Below are 7,270 nucleotides of genomic sequence, written 5' to 3' on the forward strand. Positions count from 1 at the left end.
TTATCAGCATTACTTATTGACGCCTGTTTCAAGGCTGGCTGTGTCTCCTCAGTCTCTCCTGAGCCTGGTATTCACAGATTGATATCATATATAGGTCTTCACTGGCAGGTTTCTTTAATTCCTTTTTTTTCTTCCAAGACTTTCCTAGTCAGTAATTTCAGTGTGGATATTTTGCATTTCTAGCTGCGGACATATTTTTCAAGTGTTTGCATGATCAGATGGGAAATACAACTTGTGTTTTAGCTGTTTGCTCCCTCGTTTAGCTCCTGTACGGATTTTGCTGCTTTTCTCCCAGACATACTAACTCGCTTCAGTTGTTCTTCCTTCCCTGGGTTACGCTTTTTCCAAAGACAAATGCAGGTCCAGTCTAAGTGACAATACGAGTCGTTAAATGAGTCAGTTCAAGGAGCAGCAAATGCCTCCAGTGGCCATTCTGTGCTGAAGGTGGTGATGGAGGTGATGGGGTGGTTTGAGTAGTGTGATGCAAACTGGATTTATTATTCTTTTCTCTCTAGGTATTTCTCTGACCAGTGTATTGCATAAATTCATATTACATTTCCTTCTCTTCCATTCAGAAAATGATGGAAAGATGACTGTGCTACTAGGGTTCAGAACAAGTGCCCTTACTGATTCAAACACGCTCCCGTTGTGGTAACTGCTTTTTCACATGGCAAGTATTTATTCTTAGGGCATAGAAAAATGACTATATTTGCACTGTCTATAAATATAAAAGGGACAACCAGATTAATTAGTGCTTGCTTAGCAGAAATGACTGTGTAACAGCACAGAACAAATAGCATAAATCTGCCTGAGATTACTTTAACTAACATTCTTTCAACTGAAATAAAAAAAAAACCTCCATCCCATGCCTGTATCAGGCAGAGAAGATCACCAGCCACCCACAGTAGTAAATGTGACTGCCCCAGATAGATCATCTTGGTCTGCTCTGAAACCACCTTGTGCTCTTCACTGGCCTCCTCCTCACTTGTCTGGCAGTTCTGCATCATGGGAATGAAAGAATTCACAGTATTCTTGCTGTTCCTCATCAGAAAATAATTAAACTCTATAGAAGTATTAAGCAATTACAGATTACATTGAGCTAATGTGATTATTAAGATCTGTATGGACATTAGCTAAAACAGTGTATATTAAGTATTAAAAAAATACACTATAATAAAACCAGTGTGAATACAAGAAAACAAATGAAGATTCATGGTGATTCCCTACACCAGTCAGGACTGCAAAAAATAGGTCAGGAAATAACCACACTCAATAGAGACACCATCCTGTTTAAATTTGTCAAGTCCGCTACGGGTGATGTTGAAGTCAAGAACAACTTTGCTTTTCCTCAAGGCAAGGCTGGACTTCATGCAGTGCCTGTGCACCTGAGCTTGTTTGCCTGCCCTGATGAATGGCTTGATTTTTTAAAATAATCTTCTTCCCAGATCTTCCAGAAACCCTCAAAGAAGCTGATCCCTAGTTCCGTGGCGAGTGTCATCACATGGCCACGGGGCATCGCTTCTCATGGTGAAAATTGCTGCTGGGAGGGGTGGGTGAGAGCTGCTCATGGGGCTCACACGCGCAGATGTCATCACAGCGTGGGTGGTGGAGACCAGGGCTAATGCAGAGTTGGTCTAGGAAGCTGTGGATAAGCCCCTGACCCTTGAGGATGTGTATTTAGAGGAGAAAAAGAGGATATCCTCAGGCGTGGGCAATGAAGTCAGCCCTGGTATCATAAGTGTCACAAAAAGAGACGGCAGAGCTCAATGTCTGCACCACTTTTGGTGCTGCTGGTTATTCAGATTTTTTTTTCCAAGCTGCTATTTCTTTCTAAAGTGTCAGGCTTGACACACGGCAAGACCAGCCAGAGCTGCCGCTGGTGGGAGTTGGTTGCCTTATCCTGGCACCGCTGCAAAGATGGGATCTGCCCGCTCAGTTTGAGCTGCATTTCCCCTCTAGACTCTGACTTTAGAATGCATGTGAAGACATTGCAAAGCCCCAAATGCAGTATGAATCACATTCAAGTCTGTGCAGCTTATCACAAAACTAAAGGACAGTAGTAAATCAGCTCCCTCCTCTTTTTTTTTCCATCTGTAAGTGCTTGTAGAGGTGTTTTGCAACCTCGCTGTGATGGCAGTAAGCCTTTATCTGAACAAATTGATCCTGAGATACTGGATTTTGTACCTTGTTTGCTGCCACCTTGCCTGCTGTTTCTATCCTGGCTCTGAGCAAGTACAAATAATGAATTAACTGCTGAATAAGCCCTGTGCTCCCCTGAGCAATTATTCTGGCTTCTGCCATAGCAGACTCAATTTGTCCTGCAATAAGTACGATTTTCTGAGAAGTTAGTTCTGGTTCAGGCACTAATCATCCACATCTGTGCAGCATGGGTCTTTTTTTTGGGGGGGAGCCAGTTGTCAGTCTATCTGTCAGATTGGCACGTGAAAAAGCATGTCTGGAGTGCTGCTGTTCTTTCAGGGATGCAAATGCAATCCCAGCTGCGTGTGGCATCAAGTCAATTAGCAGAGAGAGGAACGGTATAAAACATGCAACCGTCTTGCGCACTTGGGTAGTGCATTTGCAACCTTTGCTTATCCATCTCTGCATGATCAGCACTAATGATTTAACACAAATTTAAATCTCAAACTTGTAAGATTTATTTGCAAAAAGGTGCTGCAGACTGGAAATGGAGGTGCTGGTTAGAAAGGTTGTTTTGTACATCCACTAATTAATTCTGGGCTAGAAGTATTTTTAGACAGTAAGGAAGAGAATCATGCAGAACGGTGCATTTGAACACCCAGCAGGCAGGCACTTGTAAGCCTTGCAGATACCTTTCCACTAGTTGAAAGAGCAATTTAGGGTGGTAACTGGGAGACCCTGATCTGGAGATGCTGACCTGCCCAAGCCTTTTCTCCCTGAGTTTTATCTCGAGGTGCTCAAACACGGAATAGAACAGAGCAGGAAGATACACAAGGTCCTTGTTTTGCTGTTCCTCAGCAGCAGGACTGGGATTATGTATGTTAATAAGGGACCTTTGCTTATTTTCCTGTTGCAAAATGAGTGAGATGAATTTCCATGTGGAGGAGGCAGTCCAAGAGGACAGTAAGGATGTGGTACAGACAAGAGCCCCAGGGGTCTGTATAGTAGCTGGGAAGGGCTTTGGAGCTTGGAGGGTCTTCCAAGTGATTCCAAGAAATTTTCCAAGACAGAAAGTAATGAGAAATGCCAGAGGACTTCAAAATAACATGTAAAGAAAATGATGACCCTGTCCCAGTGTCCTGATGAGCAGCTACTGGTTGCTTTTGCTCCTGGGCAATACCTGGAATGTCACATTTTCCCCCATCGTGTTGTCAGCATAAGCAGTATCGAAAGGAAAGTCATGAAAACCTCAGCCTGGGACTACTCCAGTGAAGAGGATCAGTGGCAGGTATGATAATTGCACCCTGCAGGTTAAAATAATCCCACTCTTTTCCTACCCTGGACTTGGCAAGAAACTTGGCACGTTGGCTTTTTGCTGGGTCTGGTGAGGCTCGTAAGAGCTTCTGCACCAGCTTCCTCATTGTAACTGAGGTTTCCTTTTTTGCGTAAGGTTTTGCTGAGTTGGAATTGCGTACTGTTTTAAGAAAAATGATCTCTGTAAACAATGGTAACTAGCTACTTAATTGGTGTTAATCACCCATGAAACCTCAGCTGCATCTCCAGCGTATTAGCAGTGTTTTGGGTGCACGTACCCCCATACATAAATATCTTTCCCAGTTTCACACCATTGTCTGAAATACCAAGTCCACTGCTGAGAGGTGTTGGCAGGGAGATTTTACGATCTTGTGCTCAATCTTTAAGCAGATGCAGAATCACAGACTGTTATATCCTGTTTACTCATTTTGAATATGTTATTAAGTGTTTATTGGTACCAAAAGAGCATAATTAAATAGCACGCCAACTGAGGACGAGCACTAATATTGATGAGGCTTGTGGCACAGGAGATGCGGGGGAATTTTATTAACATTGTCATTTCCAATCCTCAGCATCATAAAGGACTAGGACATTTTCTATTACAGTTGCAGATCTACCTTAACATCGCTAACGCAATCATAGTGTCGGAAATCAGGTATAAACTGAAAAATAATTAAAGGCCTGGTGACAACTTGATAACACTGAATAATTAAAGTGTTGGTAACAAATCCTGAAGTTTAATTTTCTTGCTATAGCTGATACTAGTAATTGAAATAAAAAACCCATCTTCACTACTTTTGGAAGGCTCAGTCATGTATGTACTATTTAAGGAGGAGAAGGAAAAAAAAGATGAAAACCATAGCTCTGGGTTAGGTCTGCTAACAGCTTGGGAATCACGTTAAATCCTGCAGACAGGAATGTGCCAGAGCCAACTGAGCTGCTTCCCTCCAGTGACCTTTGAAGAGCATTAAAACTGCAGGAGGTACCTTCAGCAGCCCCTGCAATGTTATTTACGTTTAGGATACACTCCTAGGCAATATGTGAGTGGAAGTGGTCAAGAACATGCATTTTAAAGCACATAAACACTACACAGAGTCAAGCATGAGATCTCAGCATGGTTGTGCGTGCCACAAAGATGAGTCCAATGCCACAAGCCACAGAGTAAGAAGAGATGGCCACTTTGCACCAGAGTAGCTTCATTTAACTTTCTTTCCTGGGATTTTTGAAGTGGTTATGGTCACACTGAGTTTGTTGAGGTGTTTTGTGTTGATCCCTTTGTGGTTTCTGGAGTTGGGCTTACGTCCTGCCTCAGCAATCGGACTCTTTCTGTGGGAAGTAGTTAAAATCTGTTGAGGGGGGAGAGGGAATGAGGTTTTGTGGCCACATGGGAGAGCAAGGACAAAGGGAGGTAGCTGGGGCCATCAGGGCTTGTCATCACCTCAGTGGCTGTGAAGGACTTACATACAATCGCAGTTGCAGTTCCTGTAGCGATGACCTGACTATCATCACTGCGTGAACCCATTTTGACCCATGCAGGCAGCTGAGTCTGCCCTGAAAGGATTGCTGAGGCCGATCCTGCATTATTCTATGCCAGGGTCACACCACGGCGCTGCATTATGGGGTGTTGACCCAGCTGGATCCAGCCTGGGTATGGGACTTGGTGAGGAGCCTGGCAGAAAATGTCCAGAGCTAGAGGGAATGGCAAGGGTAAAAATCACTCCTAGAAGATCCTTTTGGTTTTGTGTATATTCAGGCAAAAAAATAAACCACTGAGGTGTTACAATGGCACACAGCTCACAACCTGCAATACTTCTAGTATTTTGCAAGATGATAGAAGGCTGCCTGTGCTTGCTGTTTGCAGTAAAATAATCCAATTTATTCTTGAATATCCTATATATCTAACCACATCCACATATAAAATTTCAAAATTAATTCTATTTGCCCCTATGCTGAAGCTAGACATTACTGTACTTTTTTTTATCTAATAAAACTGTATGATAATAATATTTTGACATAATTTCAAAGCTGTGTTTAAATAACACTGCTGGAAGCTCTAAGAGATGTATCATGACTCCAAAGAGCTGAAAAGCCAAGCATCTCCCTCACTGCCCTTTTCCTGTTGGTAGTGTGTGATTTGAAGGCAGCACAGAGAGGCTCGTGTGAGCGATGCTTTTCCATGGCAGTGCTTTTTCCCCTGCGTGCATATCATGACATTCATCTGCTTGTGTTTATTGATCAGCTTTATTGAACTGAATTTGACAGAGAGCACGGTGTTTCTGCCTCATACAAGAGAGAGCACAGCTGACCATGTGGTGAAGAGCATTTTGGCTCTGGTTGCGCATGTGGGACTGGAATTGAGCGCCTTATCTCTTCCATTATCTCATCCACTTCTGATCCCTTGTGGATTATCTTAATATCCTTTATATCCCACCTGACTCCTCATTTGGAAAGTCTTCGAATCAGGTATTGGCTTTGCTATTCAGTCTGCACTTGGGATTCTGGTAAAAATCAAACTGTGAATATTAAACAGAAGTAGGAGGTGTTTCTGTAGGACTGGGACACCAGGGGATGCTTGGGGAGAGACTGCACAGTTGATACACCCCTCCCTTCTCCAAGACTAGGAGATCTTGGGATAAAAGAAGGCGCAAATACCATATGGAATCTGCTCTGAGGGACTGATAATCTCAGTGAGCAAAAGGAAGAGCTGTTGAGAGGGAGAGAGGAAAAGAAGAAAGATTTTGTTGAGGTCTTGCAGTAGATCAAAATCTTCTCTACTGCTCAACTTTACATCTCCAGCAAATTTATTCTGATGTTTAATAATTTTGTAGAATATTCCTGCTATTCCAGCAGTGTCTCCTAAGAGCTGCTGGTGGAGCAGACGGGTTGGGGGCTATATGGCTGCAGTGAGGGTGCAGTAGGCGCCTGAGGCCATTCCCACGTTGGGGTGAGGATGTGCTTTGCTGAGCATGTTGCAGCCAGCGTCAGAACCCTGCAGCAGGGCAGGACCCTGCAGCATTTTGAGGATGTCTTTGGATGCCAGGGGTAGCGTGGCCCCAGGAGGAGCAGCAGGGATTGCAGGGGGACACATCCTGCACATCATGTGCTGCTTTTGCCAGGGTGCAAAGCCAAGGGCAGGAAGAAGGTGTATTTTCCAGGCAAGAGTTTTCACCGGGTTTGGCTCTGCTGCTGCTGTGAGAGTGGAGAAGCACAATGGCAAGTTATAAAGGGACTCAGGGCCCTGTAATTCTATCAGTTTTGATCAATTTTTCAGTAGAGTTAGTAATATCCAGAGAGCGTGTCAATGTGCTTTATGGAGGTCTGCAGGTACCTACCATGGCTAATCCATAAAGCTGAAATGGTTTCCTGGAAAACAGACACTTTGTTGTCACCATGAGGAGACTACTAAGCAGTGGGGGGAAAACAGAGAAGAAAATTATAGCAAGGCTGCAGTACCTGCTCAAGCTGCTGGGTACACCATGAGCAGAGATCGTGGGCTGCACGTGATGGACGGGCTCAAGGAAACTGCCTGTGGTGTTTGGCAGCCAGAGAGAGCAGGGAAACAGCCACGGCTGTCGTCCCGGTGCTGTTCCAGCCCTTGCTCCTGCACCCCTTCCACCTTCTTGCCCAGAAAAAGCAACTGCACCTTTTTTTATTTTGATGAAATCTAACAATTGATTTTTAGCAGTTTTTGGAGATGCCATGTAAAACAAAAAGCAGTTTCCCCCTGCTTCTGCCCCTCAGTCATTTAAAACATAGATCACTATAAACTGGTAACACTAGCTTTATGCTTTTAGCATTTTGAGTAAGAAAGGCATGT

Source organism: Phaenicophaeus curvirostris, chromosome 7 (assembly GCF_032191515.1).
Source record: "Phaenicophaeus curvirostris isolate KB17595 chromosome 7, BPBGC_Pcur_1.0, whole genome shotgun sequence".
In the NCBI taxonomy this organism is placed as follows: domain Eukaryota; kingdom Metazoa; phylum Chordata; class Aves; order Cuculiformes; family Cuculidae; genus Phaenicophaeus; species Phaenicophaeus curvirostris.